The sequence below is a fragment of the Balaenoptera ricei genome, chromosome 15, assembly GCF_028023285.1.
Source record: "Balaenoptera ricei isolate mBalRic1 chromosome 15, mBalRic1.hap2, whole genome shotgun sequence".
Taxonomy (NCBI): Eukaryota; Metazoa; Chordata; class Mammalia; order Artiodactyla; family Balaenopteridae; genus Balaenoptera; species Balaenoptera ricei.
This window is the reverse complement of record NC_082653.1, coordinates 77657614-77680588: the sequence shown is the minus strand read 5'-3', so window position 1 is coordinate 77680588 and position 22975 is coordinate 77657614. Positions and strand designations below refer to the sequence as shown.

Genomic DNA, 22975 nt, shown 5'->3' with positions numbered 1-22975 from the left:
GACATGGCAGCCCCATACACCACAGGGTTGCCTCTTTCCAGGAGGAGCTTCCCTTCCAGTTTATTTTTTAGGATATGAGCTGAAATAGACTTCTCTCTGCCTAAACTTTGTAAGTGGCTTAGCTGGGTCTTTAAAGAACCTTTTTTTTTTTTTTTTTTGGACAGCTTTATTGATGTTTAATTCATATACCACACAGTTCACCCATGTAAAGTGTGCAATTCAGTGGTTTTTAGTATGTTCACAGATATCTACAACCATCACTGCAGTTGATTTTAGAACATTTCACCAGCTTGAAAAGAAACGCTGTACCTTGTAGCTATCACATCCTAAGCAGACACTGATCTACTTTCTGTCTCTACCGATCTCCCTGTTCTGGATATTTCATATGAATGGAATCACGTAGTATGTGGTCTTTTATGATTGGCCTCCTTCACTTAGCACAATGTTTTTGAGGGTCTTCGTGTTGTAGCATGTAGCAACACTCTAGTCCTTTTTATTGCTGAATAATATTCCATTGTATGGATATTCCATATTTTATTTATCGGTTGATCAGTTGATTTGGGTTTTTTCCACCTTTTGGTTATTATGAACAATTGTATTGGGAACATTAGAACTGTCATCTAGTCTGAGGGTAAAGAAATTTTGAATAAAGGAATTTCCTTAATAACTGGATACTTTTACATTGTTTATCATAGTAATTCAATAAATACTGAACACCTGCAATGTGCAAAACAAAATGGAAGCTACTTTGAGGTTATAGTTTTTAAGAATATTTATAACAGCAGTAGTGAGAAGACCATCTCTTACAAAGCCCTTTGATATTATCTTAGGGAATCCTTATTATCATAAGAATACTCTATGAACCAGATATTACCAGTCCCATTTTACAGCAGACATAAGCTCTGAGAATTCAGCATCACCAACCTAGTGAGTAGAAGACAATTTGGAGAACTTCCAGTCCTACCTCTTGTTAAGATGTATTTTCATCTAATTTTTTATAGGGAAGATATCCTTTTAGAAACATTATCCCACAACAGTTAAGACTTCTGCAGCCCCTTGTTATGAATCAGAGACCGGCACATTTCTCCTGTTCTAAATTCCAATAGCTCTTTTTTACACTTTTATTTTTTTTTAACATCTTTATTGGAGTATAATTGCTTTACAATGGCGTGTTAGTTTGTGCTGTATATCAAAGTGGATCAGCTATACATCTTTTTTATACTTTTAAAAATATATCACCTTTTGTGGAGGATTACTGGACTGAATGTCAATATTATGACATAGTATGAGTGTGTTTCGTGTTTGGTAATTGCAATCATTGTTGCTTTTGTTGTGGTCATCCATTTACAATGCTTGATGTCAGTTTATCTCTTGTAAAAATAAAATACAGTGTGTGTGAAAAAAAAAAAAAGAAAGTATATGAATTTGAGAGTCTACAGTTTTAAGTAAGGGCCTACACAGTATAATAATAGCAACTTTAAATAGAATCCAGAGAATTCCCTGGTGGTCCAGTGGTTAGGACTCGGCGCTCTCACTGCCGAGGCCCCAGGTTCAATCCCTGGTCAGAGAACTAAGATCCCACGAGCCGCACGCAGTGCAGAATGAATGAATGAATGAATGAATGAATAAATAAATAAATAAATAAACAAAATCCAAAATCCAAGAGTCAGAGACCCCAAGAATAGGAAGGGCTGATAACAGAGATTCTTGGGGAAGCAAAGAGAGTCATTCTAGGGCATTCTGAGAGACAATAAAATAAGGTGAAGCAGTGTTGGGTGTCTGGAGCCAGGGATCCCAATCAGGGATCAAGGGTCAGGAGTGTGGAGCAACTCTCCTAGGGGAGTGATACCTTTGAACACCATCCTTGAGGTGGAGATTACTTCAATTGAACCTATCTCTCATGATATTTTGCTAGACTTTGGGTACAAGTATTTGATGGATAATGTTTTAGTTTTTCATTTGTGCTTAATATTTTACATATTAAAAAATAGTTCGTCAAAAAATATATATATATCACCTTTTCGCCTTTTATCATTATATTCGTGTTAAGGGTCATTCCCTTTGCTCGCTGTTCATAGCAGAAAGACTGGACCAGAAGTCCACTGAAAAATCTGCTCGCCATAAAGTGTCTGGGACATTTTCTTCAGTGATATGGAATGATTCCACCATTACCACAATGCTTATGGTTTTCTTATTGGTGGCTCCCTTTCTTTGAGGCTGGGCAAACCTAATAGAAATACTGGCCATGTGAGCTCATGCTGGATGGATCTGGAGTTGCTGAAAGCCAGGAGCCTATGCAAGTCGACACCAAGGAGGGCCATGTGTTTACTAAAGGAATATTATCATGAGAAAGGGAACCGCCAGACAGAGAATGAGGAAGGAGTCAGGAGCCAAGGACATCAGACAGAGGCTGGAACTGGACAGAAATGGGGAATGAATTCAGCGGGCTCATGACAAAGCCTGTGGATGAATCAAGGTACCTGAGGGCTGATTTATACTGCATCCTTGCTTCCTGGTGAAAGGCAGAGTTGTCCAGCTGAAGGGAGCAGGGCACAACTGAACGCCCTAGGCTGTTACTGAGTCTAGTTTTTAGATTTCATTTTCTAAGGACATCATTATTACCATCTTCAGGGCACAACTGCCACCTTACAGGCTACAAACATACAACAACTTAAATGTCCATCAATGGGGACAAGTTAAACTATAGTAAGTCTGTACAGTGGACTACTGTTGGCTTTTCAAATAGTGGTGGAGAGCTATACACTTTTCTCAGAAGATATTCATGACATAGTGTTGATTTTAAAAGATTATAAGAAAAAACAAAGAACAAGCTCATGATACAGGGAACAGATCGATGGTTGCCAGAGGTAGGGGGTGGGAGGGTGGAAGAAATGGGTGAACTGTTTTGTTTTTTAGTTTAAATAAATTGAATGATTTATATTTTTTAAAAAGGTTATATGACACCATGAATATTATTTGAATATTATTCCATTTGCATAAAATTGTGTGCACAAGGTATATATGTGTGTGCGTGTGTTTATGTATGTGTGTGTATAATTTTACGTCTCTATGTATAAAGGGACGTAGAGACCTCTTCCATTTTGAAAGTATATTTACCAAAATTAAAACTGCTTTCAGGATAAGTGGATTTTTCAGTGACTTTTTTGCTTTTCTTTCAGCTCTTTCCCCTATTATTTTTACCACTATCCTTATCCTTATAACTAAATGCTCAAAATTCACAAAACATTCTGCTTTAAGATAATACTATTGATTAGGCACCCACCAGTTGCTAGTTACATGAACTGTCTCACCAGAATGGCAGAGCAATTCTTAGAAGTATAATATTGCAGTCTGCATTTTTAAATGCGGCAACTAAGACTTAAAAATGTTGAGAAATTGGTCCAAGGTCAGACAGCAAGCAAATGGCAGAGCTGGGACCATAGTTTAGGACTATGTAATTCTACAGCACATGCTCTCAGTCACTGTACTGCGCTACTGTGAAAAATGCGAAAAGCACAGGCCTTACATGGTAAAGACTATGACCATCAGTGAGCATGATTTCCAATGTTATTTATTCTCCAAAACCACAGGAACTCAGATCTGCCTTGACAAGAAATGTTCAGAACCCACAAAACTATTCAAAACTGAATTACTTAATCCTCTTCATATACCAATATCAGACACTGCAGTGGTTTTAAAACGTGTCTGTAAATCCTCTGACACTCTTTCCATTGAGAGGCAGTATCTCCATCCCTTCCTTTGTACCTAGGCTGGCCTTAGTGACATAACTAATAGAACACGTTGAGGTCACTGCATGACTTCCAAGGTGTCCACCTTGCTCGCTGGGATGCTCACTTGTGAGCCCTGAACCACCTAGGGCCACTCTGATTGAGGAGGCTCAGGCCATGTGTGGAGATGCTGCAGGGGACAACCCCTGCTGAGAGCCCAGCCAACAGCCAGCATCAACCCCCAGACCCTTGGGTGAAGATGACTCTGCATGGCTCTAGCCTCCAGATGACAAATCACCCCCAGCTACTGAATCTTTCCAGCTGAGACCCAGACACCAAGGGTCAGAGGTAAGCGATCCCTGTCTAATTCCTGACCCACAGAGTCCATGAGCATAATTAAATGGTTGTCTTACGCCACCAGCTCCGACTCCGGCACATTCCTTCAATAGCTATCCATTTTACTGAATTCTTACTAGTGACATTTGAGTCTTGGAGGTTATTTAGACAGGAGTTATTGGCTCTAATCTCTTTTTTATAGAGCTAGGACAAGCTGCAAGCTCCCTGAAGGCAGGAATGAGTTTTTCATATAGACAATTATATCTCAACACTCACCACAGTGCCAGGAGCATATGAATAGGCGGTTTTTCAGTTACCTCTCTAGTTATTTATCCCAAAACTTAGTGGCTTAACACGGGGGTCGGCAAATTATCGTCCACAGGCAAATCCAGCCTGCCAGCTCTTTCTGTAAATAAAGTTTAATGGGAACACAGCCACAATCATTCATTTATAGATTGTCTACAGCTGCTTTCACTCTGCAGCGGCAGAGCTGAGTAGTTGCAACAGAGACTATACAGCCTTCCTGCAAAACCTAAAATATTTACTATCCTATCCTTTACAGAAAGTTTGCGAGTTCCCTGATGGTCCAGTGGTTAGGATACCACGCTCTCACTGCCGAGGACCCAGATTCAATCTCTGGTCAGGGAACTAAGATCCCACAAGCTGTGCAGCTTAGTCAAGCTGGCTTAACACAACAATGATTTATTATTTCTCCCAATTCTGTGGTTGGTTGGGCTCAGCCGCGCAGGTTTTTTCCCTCTACATTGTCACTGATGAGGCTGCATCCATCTGAGAACTTGGTTCGTGCCAGGACATCCAGGTTGGTCTATTCACATGTCTGGAGCCTTAGTCCTGTTAGCTGTGGCATCTTGATTCTCTTCCATGCAGCCTCTCTCTCTGGTCTCTCATCATTCATTAGTCCATCCCAAGTTCCTTAGTTGAAACTTCCAAGAGAGAGAGCAAAAGCAGAAGCTACCAAGCCTCTTAAGATGTAGGCCCAGAATCTACACAGCATCACTTCCATTGCCTTTTATTGGTCAGAGCAAGTCACAAGTCAGTCAAGATGAAAGGAAAGAGGTCTCTGGGTTGGAAGGAGCAACACGGACGTACAGAGAGAGCAGAAATTGTTCGTGGCTATCTTTGGAGGCTATCTATCATATAAAGCACACAGTAAATATTTGCTGAATGAAGGCAGGAGAGATTTACAAAGGCATAAATGCAGAAAGAAAAGGGAGCAAGTAACAGGATATGTCCTAGGTTATCTACATAGGGAGGCACGATCTCCATGAGCTGCCAGCACTAACGGAGGGCCAGTGGACCTGAAGAAAGATGCCAAGTGAGTACAGAAAGAGAAATCAGGAACATAGTCAGTGAAGCCATTTGGGGATGGAAGGCTGCAGGGGTAGGATTAGATACCAGGTCTACATAGCAAGAAACATCAGATCTCCTCAGAGTAAGTGCAAGAGTCATACTTCATCAGTCAATGCCAGACAAGAACTAGCGGTGACTGATGAGGAGGCAAAGCAATGAACTTTCGTGACTATTTGCAGCATCTGGATGAACGTATTGGACAGCCTTCTCTTGTCCTGGTTGTGTGTCAGACCAGATGGCTGACCTCAGTGAATATGACTCCTCGGGCTCAGTGGATGTGTCGACAGCATCGGATAAAACAATGATCCAAACTACTTAGTTAACAGGCTTAGAAGAACTTGTTACCACCCAAGAAAGGAACATGGCAGCTTCAATAACAAAAAAGCATTACCTTCCAATTGTCTATATAGGTTGCAACTAGCAGAGCTAGCAACTCAGCAGGTAAAATGAGTGGAAGAAGAAGATGAATCATGTTCATTATTTCACTCAATCCTGTGAATATGTTAAAATTTCCACCATTTCACAAAAGGGGAAACTGAAGCTTGCAGAGATTAAAGAACTCTCCCACGTTCATATAGTTAACATGTAGAAGAAGCATGATTTGGACCCAGTTCTGCCTGAATCTAAAACAGTCATTTTGCTTCCCTATGGAATACAGAAATTGCTATATATGGAAAACGTAAAAATATGAGGCTTCATCTGCCTAGAAAAGTTTGTCTCAAAATATGTCCTGTGCAATACTAATACCTTGAAATGGTCCTCCAAAACATGATCCCCAGGTAAGTAGTAAGCATGAGAGTTGATGCATGATAGAGACCCTTATGAAATCACATGAGCATTTGTATATTTAAACAGAAATCTGTCTGAAATCCAAATCCTTTTTTTCACTGACTGTCCACCAATATCCTGAAGAACTAGTGTTCTAAGGAAGATGCTTTGGGAACATTCTATCTAGGAAGATGAAGCAGTGAGAGACCACTATTTTAATAATCTCATTAAATGCAGCCATTGGGAACACACTTTTGGCAGCCACTAGAATTGGGAGTACCCAATGAAGGGTGAAGCAATTTTAATACACATAAAAAAAGGTCTTATTCTTCACAGTCCAAAGTAAGCTTAAAAACCTTGCTGCCGTGCTAAATTAAAATATAAAAAAGCCATGATCATGTGATTAAAGAATAGGCCCCTCTGGCCTCCCCAAAGCAGCTGTGGGTGTCAGAATTAGAGGCACAACATTGTATTGGATGTGCTGCAGCTCCAGCGTTTTGTAGAGACTCAGAGCACATCCGACCCAGCGGACCTGGCCTGCCAGAGCTGGCTATGGGTTCACTGCTCCCGTCTCTAATCTGCAGATGGTACCTGGAAAAGTTAGCATCTTTTTATCCTGTCATGTTTACATAATCTCAGTAACTCAGAATTGAGGTGGCAGTTAATTTTGCATTGCTGGTGGAAATGTAAAATGGTGCAGCTGTTATGGAAAACAGTATGGGAGTTCATCCAAATTTAAAAATAGAATTATCGTATGATCCAGCAATTCCACTTCTGGGTATACACCCAAGAGAATGAAAAGCAAAGACTCGAAGTGATATTTGTACACCCATTTTTCACAGCAGCATTATTCTCAATAGCCAAAAGGTAGAAGTCACCCATGTGTCCATTGACAGTTGAATGGATGAACAGAATGTGATACGTATGTACAATGCAATATTATTCAGCCTGAAAAAGGAAGGAAATTCTGACATATACTGCAACATGGATGAACCTTGAAGACATGCTCAGGGAAATAAGCCAGTCACAAAAAGATAACTACTGTATGATTCCACTTATGTGACTTAACAGAGAGCAGTCAAATCATGGAGACAGAAAACAGAATGGTGGTTGCCAGGGGCTGAAGGAAGAGGGGGAAGGAGTTATTGTTTAATGCAAACTGAGTTTCAGTATGGAAAGATGGGAAGATGGGAAGAGTTCTGGAGACGGATGGCACTGATGGTTACACAGCAATGTGAATGTACCTAATACTATCGAAGAACTTAAACATGGTTAAGATGGAGTGTGGCTCCAGTGGTGAAATGGGTTAAGGTGTGGTACTTATAAAAATGGTTAAGATGGTAAATTTTGTTATGTGTATTTCACAGGGGAAGGAATGGAGGGAAGGAGGGAGAAAGGGAGGAATGAAGGAAGGGAGGAAGAGAGGAAGAGTGGGATAGAGGAAGGGAGGGAGGGAGGGAGGAAGGAAGGGAGGGAGGGAGGGAGGAAGGAAGGGAAGGAGGGAGGGAGGAAGGCAGGGAGGGAGGGTGGAGGTTAGATAATGTTTTATTTTGCATCTAACAGGAGCAAGAGGGTCTTCCTAACAGCAAGGCTGAGCTTGGAGCCCTGCACCCGCCCCCATCCTCTCAGCACAGCCCCCCCCCCCACGTAAATTCACACGGGGCAGAGCGCTGCCCTCCCCAGGCCTCCCAGAGGGAGGAGGCAGGCAAGCCCTGCAGCTGGTTAATCACCTGTCACCCCATCCTTCATTCACAGGAGTCCTGGAGCAAGAATCCCACACGTCCTGCACACCGGTGAGCATGGCAGGTTTCAGGCTGAACAAAAGAACCAATTTAAACTATAACAAAGAATTGCTTCAAACCTAATGAAAATCAGGTATTGAAGGAAAGAAGCCCTGTCTCTCCTTTCTGTTTCCTTTTCTTGCGGGGAGGGGGGGGGGCGGCTCTTGAGACCTGGCTCTGGAGGGGAATCCAGGATGGGTCAGCCTCCAATAAGAGCTCCTATTCACCAGCCACCAGGCAGGTAACTGGTGGAAGCCTCTGGGACCCCATACAGTTTATATTAACTCCACTAATCTTCCTAATTGCCACTTGTCATTTCCTCATAATGTCCTCCTGTTTGGACTAGACTGAAAGTCAAAAACATTTCTGAAGCAGTGGTGAAACAGGGGAAATGGTCATCAAAGCAAAAGTTAAGTGTTGTTCTACTCCTACGGAATTGGAAGGAAGGAAGCAGGGTGGGGGCGGGGGAGGGAGAGAAGAGGAGTGGGGGAGGGGGAAAGGAAGGGAGGGAGGAAGGCAGGGGAAAGAAAGGAAGGAGAAAGAAAGAAAGGAAGAAAGAGAGAGAAAGAAAGAGAAAGAGAGAGAGAGGGAGGGAGGGAAGAAGGAAGGAAGGGAAAGAAAGAAGGAAAAAAATTTTAGTGCAATTGTGTGAAACAAGAACACTCAAGCTGATAGCATTTTACATTGACAATTACACTGGAAAACAGGACAATGTGCATTAAGAGCAATACAAATAAATACACCTTTTAACCCAGTAATTCCACTCAAGGGATTTGTTATAAAAAAATAATTTGAAAGAAACAAAAAGCTACGTGCAGTAGAATAAAGATCTCAGAATTATGTCCAGTACTGAGAAACTGCAAAGAATCTATCTAGTAATGTGGGAATAGCTAAGTAAGGTATGACAAATTAGCTTCATGATATATTATTGTGAAATAAAATTCATATTTTATGGCAAGACAAGAAAAATTTAAACATTAAAAGTTTTCTCTGCCCTTGAGCCTTCTCTTTCCCCTCTACTGCGCGTTACATATCTGCATTATACATCAACCAAACCTCCCCATCAACAGAATGTACCTGCTCAGCCATAAAGAGCAACATTCTCCTAGCATCAACAAGACAACTCCTTAAAATATAACATTCCTTCTTGATCTGGTAAGGGGTCACAATGACACACCACTTTGTATATCATTTAATGTACAGCCCTCTGTCTCAAAAAACTTATATAACTGTGCTTTGACTTCTAATGGGCAGAACAGTTCTCAGAGCTTTCTGAGATGCCGTTCCCAGGTTATAATCCTCAGTTTGGCTCGAATAAAATTTTCCATTTCTTTCTTAGATTTACTGATTAATTTTTCATTGACATTGTATAGCCACAAAAATAATTATGAAGAACATGTCACATTACAGAAATTTTCTAGAAAAGCATTAATTAAGAAATGAAGAATTTATACTTATGTGTATACTCCAATTATAAGTATATAAGATATGTGCATAGAGACTAACTGGAACAGAATTTAATTTAAAACTAAAAATTGTTGCCATAGTAAGTGTAGTAGAACTATCAGTGACTTTTTTTCCTTCTTAAAATATTTTGTTTAGATCAGCCATGATGGCGCAGTCAAAAGACCCTGAGCTCACCTCCTCTCGCAAGTCCACCAAAACCACAACCATCTGCAGAGCAGCCATCAATGAAAAAGACCAAAACCGGCCAGAAAAGATCTTCAACAACTAAAGACATAAACAAGGAATCACAACCACTACCATTGCACAGAAAAAAGAAAAAAGAATGAAAATAAACTAGGACAGTTTAAGAGACCTCTGGGACAATATCAAGCACACTAATATTTGCATTATAGGGGCCCCAGAAGGAGAAGTGAGAGAAAGGGGCTGAGAGAAAGGGGCTGAGGAAGACATAATAGCTGAAAGCTTCCCTAACCGGGGGAAGGAAACAGTCACCAAATCCAGAAAGTACAGAGAGTTCCATACAGGATTAACTCAAAGAAGACACATAACAAGACACATTGTAATGAAAATGACAAAAATTAAAGATAGAGAATATTAAAAGTAGCAAAGGAAAAGCAACAAATAAATACAAGGGAATCTTGTCTGCATTATTGACTTCTATACCACCAACACCCAGGACTGAACCTGACACATACTAAATGTAACAGTTATCTATTGCTGTGTAACAAACTACCTCAAAGCCAAGTGGCATAAAATAATAAGAAACATGAATTATCTCACACAGTTGCCCTGTGGCAGGAATTTGGGAGCAGCTCCACTGAGTGGTTCTGGTTTATGGTCCTCTCATGAGACTGCAGCCAAGATGTAAGCCTACAGTTATCTGAAGGTTTGACTGCAGACTTCCAAAGTGGCTCACTTTCATGGCTGATCCAAGAGAGAGTAAGGCAGAGGCCACAAGGTCTTTTATGACACTGGAAGTCACACATGTTATTTCTACAATATCCTCTTGGTTACGTACGTCAGTCCTATCCACTGTGGGAGAGGATGACCTCCTGGTGAATACTAGGAGACAGGGGTCACAGGGGGCCATCTCAGAGGCTGACTACTACACTAAGTGTTCAATTAATATATTGATGAATAAACTCATGATTAAATGGTAAAAAGAAGTCTGACTGCTTGGATTCACATTCTGGCTCTGACACTTGCTGGATTTATGGTTTGGGCAAGCTATTTAACTTCTGTAAGCCTCAGTTTCCACATCTATAAAATAAAATTGCTGTAAGCATTAAATTATATGTGAAGTGTAAAGGCCCTTAACATGATGTGGTGCATATAAGTGCTCAAAAATGTTGTCTATTTTTTATTACGGTTACTATTAATTCTCGACCATAAGTCTCCTCATAAATATTCCTTTGTAAGGGTTTATTCTTCAAGGAGAGAGAAACTCACTTGTCTAGAAAAATTGTTTGAATCACTTTACTTGTGCAAAAACATCCAAAACATTTTCAAGGTTGCCCTGGAAGCAAGATAATTGGCAATAGAAGATCTTAAGATTTATTGAAAGAAGAATATCAAGGCCACTGGAGAAAGCTAGTATCTGGGAAAATTGGATCAAGATGGCAGCTGAGCATAGGTTTTGGTCACTCTCCCTACCCAGGAAGAAACAGAAAATCAATACTACCAGTGGAATATAAAAAAGTGTGCCATCAGCAGACCAGAAACTTTCAGGAATTCATAGAAGAGAGGAAGCAGATGGGCACTGTGAGATAATAGAAAATATATATATATATATATTGGTCTCTGCCCTCAGTCCCTGGCACAGAGTCCCTAAAACCCTTGTAAATTCCTAAGTGATAAGAACACTAGGAGCATCTTTTATTTTAATGAGTGACCCTGGGTGGTCTCCTGGGTGGCTCTTGGATGGGGGCTGGTCACCAGAAAGACCAAGCCATGATTAGAAGCTTGGAGTTTCCAGCCCCACCCCACCCCCATTCTCCAGAGAGGGGAGAGGGGCTGGAATGGAGTTAACAAGTTATCATGCCTACATGATGAGTCCTGCTTAAAATCCCAATAGTTTGGGGTTCGGAAAGCATCAAAGTTGGCAAACACATCCACACCGGGAGGGTGATGCATCCCAAGTCCACGGGGACAGAAGCTCCTGTGCTCAGGACCCTCCCAGACCACACCTTATGTGTCTCTTCATCTGGCTGTTCATCTGTATCCTTTATCATGCTCTTTAATAAAATGCTAAATATAAGTAAGTGTTTTCCTGAGTTCTGTGAACTGCTCAAGCAAATTAATTGAGAATAAGGAGGGGGTCGTTGGAACCTCTGATCTATAGCAGGTTGGCCCAAAGATCAGGTGATAACCTGGCCTTGCATCCAGTGTCTGAAGTGGGTGTGGGGGGCTCTGGCGGAACTGAGCCCTTAATCTATAGGATCTAATGCTATCTCCAAGTAGACAGTGTCAGAATTGAATTAAATTGTAGGACACCCAGTAGTTGGAGTCACAGAGAATTGCTTGGTATAAGGAAAAACCTCCACATATTTGATGACCAGAAGTGTCAGAAGTGAAGTGTCCTGTGTAAGTAGTAAAAGAAACACACAGGAGATGGACTGAACTGAGGGTTTTCCCTACACCAAAGGGAAAGACTGGGTTTTTCATTTTAGGTACAATCATACCTTGTTGGCAGTAATTATAAAACTTTTTTTGAGGGTATTGGATGCATGTATCTAAAAAAAAAAAAAGTTAATGTGCAAGTTATTTAAACTATTCCAATACTAAGACCCTGTCTTAAAGATATATACTAAAACATGCACCTAAAAAATTACCTGTGTGTGTTTGTGTACAAGTATATTCACCAAAACATTTTTCTATAACTGCAAAAAAATTAGAAACAACCAAAAGGTCTATAAATGGTCATCATTAAATAGATTATGAAACACTATGCAGACATGAAAAATTATAGGGAAACCCCATATGTACTGACTTGAAAAGTTCTTCAGAATATATTATTTATTTCTTATTATTATATCTTATTTCTTCATATTTAAAATTAGCTGGAAAATGCAAGTTGCTGAACAGTAGACAAAGACTGTTGTGCCATTTTTGTAAAAATAAAGTCTTGTACTTACAATTAAACATATAATACCTGTGTGTATGCATGTGTGTGCATAAATTCATAGGAAAAAAATCAGAAACTTAAAAACGAATCTTTTAACAGGGCTGTATCAGTCAGAGTCCACTCAGGAATCAGAAACCACAAAAAGTATTTCAACACAGAATTTCATAAAAAGCAATCATCACCTAGGTATAGAGCTGTTAACTAGGTAACCGGAAGTTACCACAGAGGTAGCAACTGCAGGGAGCAGCTGCCCCCTCTAGGACGGGAGGAGCAAAGAAAAAGGCTGGAATTATTTAAACTTAGAGAACTTAGAGGAGAGGTCATGGGGCCCCAAACCTCTGAGGAGGGGAGAATGGACGCCTGATGCTGGTGGCTCTGAAGGGGCATGATGGAGCTTGTCCGCAAGAGCTGGAGAAACTGCAAAGTGGGTGCAGCTACTACTACAGGAAGAAACCACCACTGCTGGGGTGGCACTAACAAGAACAGGAAGTCCACCCGGAGCAGACAGACAGGAAGAAGCAATTCTCGACTTCCTCCTCCCCTTGGCAGTCTCCCTCTAGCCCCACTTTGGCAGAGCCTAACAAAGCCCAATGTGATTTTCAGAGTTGCTGCTCCAAGATCAAAAAGCAGACTACGGGAGCCAATGATTCCATGCAAAGAGTCAGAATTCCAGTGGAGAAGGGTCTTCCTGAGGTCATGTTGACAAGGCTTTGAGACGCCTGGCAGATAGTTTTGCAAACTCTCTCTGAGATGTAATGAGCAATTACCTTCAATGATGAGCAACTGCCTCTGAATCCATGGACCATTATTCAGAAGCAAGGTGGGGCTGGAAGCTAATGATTCATTTACTAGAGGTAGCACTTCTCAACTCAAAACAGCACATATTTCCATTTCTATGGAGTAGGAAGAGTCTTTTATGTTTAATTTTTATCAAGCTGTGAGATGAGGTTTGAGCTGTGGGTGTCTCGTTGATGCCAGCTGTGCTCAGGAGGCTCTGTCTCTCCAGTGTCTTTAAGATCCTGCCCCTGCAGTGTCCCCCACAGGCAAGAGCACGCAGCCCAGATGAGATGGCAACTTTTCCTTAAAGCTTCCTGAGAAGTTTTTCATCCCTCACAATTTTTTTTCAATTTCATTCATCCTATTATCTCAGAAAGCCCCATTAAGTATCAGTGTCAGTCACTCACCAAAAGCATCTCTAAAACAATAAAAGCTTCAAGGCAGCCAGACTGCCTTTTTGATACTAAGCGCTGATGGGCTTATTGTGTGTGTGTGTGTGTGTGTGTGTGTGTGTGTGTGTGTGTGTGTGTGTGTGAGATAGAGAGAGAGAGAGAGAGAGAGAGTCAGAGAGAGAGAGAGGGAGGGAGAATAAAGACAAGGTTTAGAGTTTTACTTTTCCAAGACACCTGGAAAAGCCAACTGGGAATAGAACAGAACAGAATAGGATTTCCCTTAAAACAAAGAAGCTGATATGCATCAAAATAATTTCATTCCATGAGTCAGCACCTTGAGTTTCAGTCCAGTTAAGTCATTTGCTTTTTTGGAAAGCAGGATAATAGAAAAATCTAGTCTCATCCACACCACCAAACATAGAGCCAATGAAGAACTAGAATGGCAGGAATGGAACCAGTTCTGTTGGTTCTTCCAGAGACACCCTCTTGGTCTAAGCTTTGTAAACTGACATCCAGAGAAGTGAAATAATCTACCCAGAGTCATACAGCTGCTAGCAGGCTAAGACAGGACTAGAACTCAGGTCTCCTAGTCCCCTGGTCAGTGCTGTGTCCATCACCCCACAATGCATATGTAAAACATGGAGAACATGAAATGTTCACCAGGAATCCCCTTGGGATCAGCAGACCATGTTAGGAATAAATAGTTGATGATCAATTTAGAATAGAGTTTAAAACACAAAAGGTAGGTTCAAAGAATTAGAGATAGCTTCTCAACTATCTTTGCAGAATGGATTCTGTTAAATGGAGATATTCTGACTTCCTTCTTGAGGATGTGAATGCAGTTCAGGATCAGGAACTGTGATAGAATAGCTCTGCTTAGCAGAGAGGTCAGAAAAGTAAGATTCAGATTAGAGAGTCATAATCCTAGGAAAAGGGAGCGAAACTAGTAAAACTATGCATTATTAGGGAAAGAATGGGGGTGGGGACATTAGCAGCTCTGCCAGAGATGGACTTTGGGGAAAAAAAATATCTAAGCAGAATTCTTAGATTATTAGCTGAGTTGCATGTGCTATGAACTCCTACGTTAGTTAGGGCAATGTTAGCTGGTGAAACAAATAAACCTCAAAGATCGTTGTTTAACCTGTTTCTTGATCCCAAAGGATGTGATTTTCTTTCTATTCTGCTAGGTATGGTGGACCCTGCTTCTGTGTTTCTGCTGCTGCAGAGTTGGTGCTGTTGCTATGCTCTGATGTGAAAGTGATAGAATGCGCACTCATCTACTCTGTGTTGTACTTTGCCTCCTTCTGTGAAAACAGCACATTTTTATGCTACAGTCTCACAAGGACCTTTATATCAGTCAAGTTAGGTTAGTTTATGCTGCAATAACGAACAACCCCCAAATCCCAGAGGCCGAAAAACAAAGCTTAATTGCTCCCTTCCTATACATCCATTGCAGATGGTGCTTTGTTCATTATAACCAGGCAAGAGCCCAGGCAGATGGAAGAGCTATCAGCTGACTATTTGCAGGTTACTGTGGCAGAAGGAAAGAGGGCCTGGGTGAGACTTCACCAGGAATCAAATGTTCTGCCTGAAACTGATACACATTGCTTCTACTCCCAGTTCACTGGCCAAAACTAGTCACGTGGCTCCACTCAAATAAAACGGATCCAGGAAGTACAATCCTACCACGTATTTGTGAAACATAACTTTTATGGGAACGTCTTCAGCTTCTGGTCCCATGTCCTCCCTTTCTAAGGGTTAAAAATTTGTCCACATAGCTGGTAGGGCCAGTTCTCATATCATCTTCATCATTATTCTCCTTTGCACCCATTTCTCCACAGGAGAAATGTACAGTTTCTCCCTCCTTCTTTTGTCAAAATTACAACCCAAGTCCCCTGCACAACCATGTGGCAACTCATATATATGGAAACCTGGAGGGGCGGTCCAGTGAACCACTTTCAGAAATCGCCGGACTCTGAAGTCCAGTTTGGGCTCATTTGGAAGAGCTGCTATAAACATGTACACACAAATGTGCCTGAGGGCTGTGCTCTGCACATACATGGAAGCCAGATGTCAGCTGTCGCCTTGCTCCTTGGCCCCTCGGACAGTCTGATTTTCCCACTGGACTCCAGTCACAGAATTTCAAGTTCTCTCCAAAGAATCCAACCTCTCAGAAGTTCAAGAAGCAATATAGACTTCAATGAAGATTTTTTTAGGAGGAACGGGGGAGGGGCTGTTACAGAGATATCTAGCTATACACTGAAATTTGGTCTCCCTTTCACAGTGGGCAGGTCCTACATCAGGACCGGATCTTTACAAACTCTCTTGAATGCAGGGTGTCCCACATGGCTTATTTTTTGCCAATGGAATGTGCATGGAAATGTTGTGTATCATTTCTGAGCATGAGTTTTTGAGAAGTGTTTGTGTCAACTACCTGACTTGAGTTGGTGTCTGGCTTTGTCACTTTGTGGCCATGTGGCTTATTCATTTCACCATGTCTTCTTGGCCAGCTTACTCCATCTCATTGTTTACTTCATCTATGAAACAGGCTAATTATATCTGCCTCCTTCAATAATTACGGGGATTGAGTGAGATAACCTATACTGGTAGTTTTTAAACATACTCAGGGGCTGCCATGAGGAACTCAGAGAGAGGGGTTTTCCATGTCTCAGCTCCCACCCTTCTACTCAATCAAGTGACTCCAGTTATATCAGTTTTGCATATTTAATCTTCTCCACATGACTTTGTTTGCAGAGAATGTTCTATAGCAGAAAAACAGTTTGAAACTACTAACCAGAGTAAAGATATTTGATGAAATGGAAAGTGCAAATCTAATGAATTAGGATCCATTCTTTTACACATTCATCAATATAGATTGGCCCTAGAGCTGTTCTAAGCACTAAAGATACAGCAGTGAACAAAATAATGGGGAGGACAGACAGTAAACATATAAACTAATAAATACATAATGTGTCAAGCGCTCCAAAGAAACGCAAAGTGAGGTCAAAGGATTGGGTGATTGAGAGTGTTACTCTAACAGGGTGGTTAGGAAAGACTGCTGATAAAGCGATGTTTGAACACACCTAAAAGAAGGAGGGACTGATCCATGCAGGGGTCTGGTGGAAAAACAGTAAGGGAGAAGAGAGGTAAAGAGGAGAGGCCATAGGCAAGATCACACGAGGCTTTGCCCACCATGAAAAGCACCGTGCATTTCATTCTGAGTGAGATGGGGAGTTGGAGGGGGGGTGGAGCAGAGGAGGGACATGATCTGATTTGCATTTTAAATGGATCATTCAGGCTGCTCAGAAGAGATTAGACAGCGAGGAGTCGAGAGCAGAAATAAGAAAACCAGTTAGGTGATGGTAGAGACAGAAGAATAGAGGTGAGCAGCGCTCAGACTCAAGATGTATTTTTAAACTAGAGCTGGCAAGATTTGCTTATGGATTGAATACGATGCGAGAAAGCAAAGTCTAGGGTGGCTCTAAAGATTTTAGCTAGATGATTGGTAGAATGGGGTTGCTGAGATGAGAACAAGGGAGATATAATATGGGGGAATTTGGGTGGAAAAGGAGAAGAATCCAGAGTGCTTTGGTGGCTTTAACTGTGAAATGTCTCTGACTCAGAAGAGATGTCAGCCAGACAGCTTGATGTGCAAGCCTGGGTTTAGGGTAGAGGCTGGGTTAGAGCTCATCATGCATGGATGCTACTGAATATTGGGAGACTGGAGAAATCTCTAGGAATTAAGGACAAATGGAGAAGAGGTTCAAGGCCAGTTAACATCACTTATCGAAAACTACATTAGAAGTATAATCTTTAACCTATCATACCTGATCACACATTAAAAGGATGAAAGTTACTAAAATAAGTAATTTGAATATTGTACTGTCATTTTACCATGAGAACTTGAAGAGATAAGAAGGAAAGAAGAAAAAAAATTAAGATGCAGTTTCCAAGATACAAAAGCATAACAAAAAGTAGGGATTAGGAAGAGGGGAGTGAGTCCAATAGTACATCTCCCATCCACTCTAAAATTAAAGTTCAGAAGGGAGCTGTAAGTTCAAATATACCAAGAATAGAAAAAACCCCACAATTTATTTAGTTAAACAGGTTTAATTGTGAAACAGTATTAGACTAGTAGAAAAAAACTTTCCTTCCAATTGTATTTAAGTAGAAATAGAAAAGCTCAAATTATTTAACAGAAATAATATTTGTGATGAGAGAAAACAAAGAACTTCATTAAGCAGAAAAGAAGACAGGTTGAGGGAGAAAAGGATAAGTACGATTACAACATTAAGCAGCAGTCGGCTGTATTCAGCTTCTAGTTTTAAATACCATCTACTTAGCAGCCCTGAAACAGCCTTTCCCAACTTTTAATTAAAATGCCTTTAAAAAGACAGAAAAAATTAAAATTTACAACTCCCTAAGAAAACAGGACCAATGGTCAAACCTACTTCCGGATAGAACTGGGGAGACTGTCCTTTATGAAGCAATGGAACTGCAAGGAAATGCACAATTGATGGCTCACTTGGGCTGAAAGCAGATACATATCATTCCTTCCTTCACCCATATTTGCTCTCTGGTTCAAAGTACGTATCATCGGAAACCTGAGAAATATCCCCTCTCCTGCAAGAATGCTGATTTTTGAGGCCATCCATGTGCAATTCTTGAGGCCATCCAAGTGCAGTTCCTCTTCCTCCAAGCTCTACCTCTCCCCGCCCAAATCAGGGGCGCTTTACAATATTCAGTCAGAACCTGTCACTCCCAGAAAACAACTGGTCCCAGGAAATGGGCTGGGCTGGTGGGAGAACAGGAGTACAATGCACCCTGGAAGGTAAATTCCCGGGGAGGGAGGCACACAGGAAGAGCTATTGGTGCAGTGGATTCTGGGAGCTGTAGCTAGGGCTTCACTTCCTACACCTGTTAGAACCTTAGGCTGTGGGAGAAAAAGGTCCCATCTCGACTAGCAGAACCTGCTTAGAGTACACCTACCACATACTGATGACTGGTCTTAAGAGCTTCGTTCACTGAATCTCTGAGAAGCATGTCTGACCCAGTGCATAAGTGAACCCAGTAGGCAATGAACATACCCAGCCATTAGTGGGAACCATGACTAAAAGTATCTTCCTCTGTCAAGGGTAAGTAAAGAGACATTACCAACACCATCACTAACATACTCTAAATAAGTAAATAATAAATAAAATAATAACAGAAGACCTGGTGAAACAAAAACACAGAACAGGTAGGAAAGAATGTTACTATCTAGACTAAATGGAGAAGCAAATCACCAAAATAAAGAAGGAAATTTTAGAAAACTTATTCAAGATAGAACACTTCTGACCTCTATGACCTAGGAATGGAAAGCCAGGAAAAAAAAAAAAAAAGACTGAAAGGAACACACAAAAAAATAAGAAGGAAACTAAATGAGATAAGAAAAACTTGCAGAGAAATTTGAAATGTCACTGGGCAAAGAGCATGACTGCTTTGTTCACCATTATATCTCCAAGGACTAACACAGCACCTATACACTACCTGTCTACGTTCCAAAAGCTGCCAGAAGTCTAACCAAAGCACCAGAGGGCCACTATTTCACATCATAAATATTAGAATATGCTTCCCTTTCATGTAAAAATAGTTCTCTATTAGTAGGTTATATATCTTGATTTTTTCCAATACTCTGATAATGTATTCATAATCTATTGAATTAATAATCATTAATAATCAACAGTTCACATTTCTGATAAATCAAATGCAATTGGGGAAATAAGATCATATACACAGCAAGTCAATTAGCTCAACACAGGATTGTAAAAAACGTAATAATAAAAATAATGTCAATGAGATCATATAGAGTACTGTAGACTGACTGTATCTCCCCAAAATTCATACGTTAAAACCTAGTCTTCACCGTGATGGTTTTTGGAGGTGAGGCCTTTGGGAGGTGATTAGATCATGAGGGCAAAGGTGCCATAAATGGGATTAATGCCCTCATGAAAGAGACCCCAGAGAGCTCCCACCATGTGAGGTTGTTCTAAGAGGATGACTGTCTACAAACCAGGAAGCAGGCTTTCACCAGACACCAAATCTTCCAGTGCCTTGATCTTGGACTTCCCAGTCTCCGGAACTATGAAAAGTAAATTTCTGTTGTTTATAAGCCACCAAGTTTATGGTCATTTTTGCTATAGCAGCCCGAATGCTCTAAGATGTGGATGTCACTACAAGACTCTGGCCCTATTAGGGCTATGCCCACAGAGTTAAGTTAATGGCACATCTCCAAATTCAGAGAAACATTTAGGGCCACTTAAAACCATTAGGATCAGTGCCTTTTTTGGTTTGGATATATGTGCCCTTGTCTTCCTCCTGTTCAAAACAACTCCCTGTGCTATCAATGTCTCTCCATCACATTGGTTAAGGGATGCAATAATTGTATAGTATTTTATCCTGCTCAATGTGTTTTCATATCCATTATGTCATTAGAGCTTTACAGCAACCCAGAGAGGATGTAGATCAGGTGTCTGCCTGTGTCCATGCTGAAGAGGTAAGTAGCAGGAGGAGAGAGGGCACTGCGGCTTCCCAGGACACGGAGGGGAAAGGACGGTAGCTTCACATCTCCCATCACAACCCTTAGCTCCCCGTCCTGCCTCTTCTGCTCTCCGTCCAGCCTCTAGTAAACTTTGGGACACTGTGCTCAAATCTAGCAACTGACTCCTGGAAACTGTAGTTGCCAAGCAGATCAAGGACTTCCTCAAAAGAGCCTGGCTGAGAAACTTCTAGGATGACAGTGGCCAAGATCCGTAAAAACAAATCAGAACATAAGAGATATTGGTTACTTTGGGGGAGGAAGGCATACAAAGTGTATGAGACTGTGGTTCTGGGTTGCTGTATGTTCTAGTTCTTGGATATATTCAAATTGTGATAGTTCATTGTACCATATGTACCCTTAAGATTTGTGCACTTTTCTGTATCAAGGTTATGGGTTCAATGAAAGTGGGAATTTTTTAAAGGCACAAATACCTTTCTAATTCCATGCTTGCCTTTTCCTCTCTTTGTGTCTCTCGGTGTTTAACATTCTTTTTCTCTTCTCTTCTAGGGTGAATCACCCTACTTGTTAAAATTGTACTACAGCAAATGTTGGTAAATGATGTGCCTTGTGGTGGTGATTAAGTCAAATCAAACACATTTGTCACTGAAGAGATGGCCTCCAGCTGTTTATCTGGGAAATATAATTGAATGCTAATGGGATAAACACTATAAGCTGCCGGTTTTACTTTCACTAAGGTGTAGGCTAAAGTATGAGAGGGTGAATTTCCCTAAGTTTAAAATACAAACAGAATTTTTTAAATACAACCTAAGTCTTCCAAAGAACTTAGCACGGGTGATTTCATCCTCACTCCCACCAAAGAAAAATAAACACAGATACTCTTATTTACATGGTACAATTGGTACTTTAACTTCAAAGTTACTATGCTTGCTACTTGCATGAGAACTTATCAAGGCATTTCACATTGAACTTGGCTCAATTTTCACTTCCCAGAAACACCTGTTACATCCCTGCCCTCAAGCCACACTCACTATCAAATAGCAGTTATCAAGATTTGGACAGAAGTGATAAAAGCCTCTGAAAATTTTTGTTACATGACTCAAAAAGTAGATGTGTGATGTAAAAGATGATGATATTGCAAATGGAAGAGATGAGTTGGAATAAAATTGTTTCAAAGAAAACAAATGTTTGATGGCTTTCTATAACACTTCTGAAATATTCTAAGCGCTCTCTGGACTGAACCACAAACTCGAGTCCCACACTGAGGAGGCCTGTGTCTCAGAGAGCTGAGATATACTCTGAAAAAAACAGCAAACACAGACCCAATAAAGACAGCAAGACATCAGTGCAGGTCTTTTTTATCAAGCGCCTTTTGACAATGTGGTCTACCAAGCTGCAACGTTGTAAGGGTCTGCTGTCCCTTTTGAGGGAAGAAATCACTCACACAGAGAGCAACTAAGCAACACGCCCAAGATTTCAAAACTGGAACCCAGGTTCCCAGGACTGTTTTGTGACTGTCCATGAAGATAGCTAGAAATAATACAGGTCAAGCATTAATAAATTCCATGGAAAGTGTAATAGGAAACAAAAGAAGCTTGTATTTGGGATGCTGACATAGCCTTGGACTGTCTGTTGGGAGTGGACCTGACCAAGACCCAGGGGCCAAACGGACCGACAATGGGGCAGGGGCAGTTGGAGGGGCAGGCAAGAGGCAGGCCATGCAGGTGGCAACCAGCGTCTTGGATGTCTGGCAACGGCTATCATCAGAGGCCTTGTAGAAAGGCAGAGCCCAGGATAAGAGTCCATCAGCAGGCAATGGGGACCAACTCCCAAAAGGGCTACAAGTGCTGTGGGCACAAGAGACCTTGCAGGATTCCAGGACTGTCCATGGTCAGAGATCAGATAAATCCTATTACACACCTGCCTTCAGATACTCACTTTTCTACTCTCTCTCATAAATTTTTGCATGTGGCCCAACGCCTCCCACTGTTGAGAAAGATTCCACCAAACAAGCTGACACCACATAGGGAGAGAGAGAAGACAATGGGTCCTTGAGTTCATTTCCTGACCACCTCCCCTCCTGGGAGAGAGTTCACCTCTGTCTCTCAGGTCAACATGACTCTAGTCACTGCTCAACAATTTTCAGAAAATCTCCCTGAATTAGAACCAGGGAAATACACTGTTAATAGATACTTTTTGCTCCATCAAGTCGTTTTTCCCTGTTCCCCTCCACTATCTTTCCATTCAAAATTCTTTAAAATTACACACAAAGGGGAAAAAAATGTAGGTCGGCACGCATGCTAATGACCTTGTGTTCATTCCTCCTCAAGTGCAGCACGCCAGCAGAACCTTGTCACACTTTTGTTTTACTCTCTGTTCTGTGCTGTAGCACACACTTGTTCTGCTCTCGCTTGGCAGGTACAGCAGAACCAAAGGGATTATACACTTAGCATCTGGAAATATTCCACCAGCATCACAGACCAAAATCTATACTCATCCCTCCTGTGCCAAGTTAGGTAAAATAAGAAAAAGAGAAGCCTAGGTTTGCACACCCAGAGCAGCCCCATCAGAGGAAGCCAGCAGGCTAATGCAAATCTTGTATTCTAAGAGCCAGTGACTTGTTCTGGAAGTGAAACGTGCATGGGGCTTTTAAGCAAGGAGAAGACGTGGAAAGACTTAGGTGACAGGCTTTT

At 41.2% G+C, this 22975-nt stretch overlaps 1 non-coding gene across 1 annotated transcript; it reads left to right on the top strand.

The window, feature by feature from the left end:
* The first annotated feature begins 1497 nt into the window (after positions 1 to 1497).
* Positions 1498 to 1570, top strand: TRNAE-CUC (transfer RNA glutamic acid (anticodon CUC)). Its single transcript has one exon. It is a non-coding gene; the product is annotated as a tRNA-Glu (tRNA).
* Positions 1571 to 22975: the final 21405 nt, after the last annotated feature.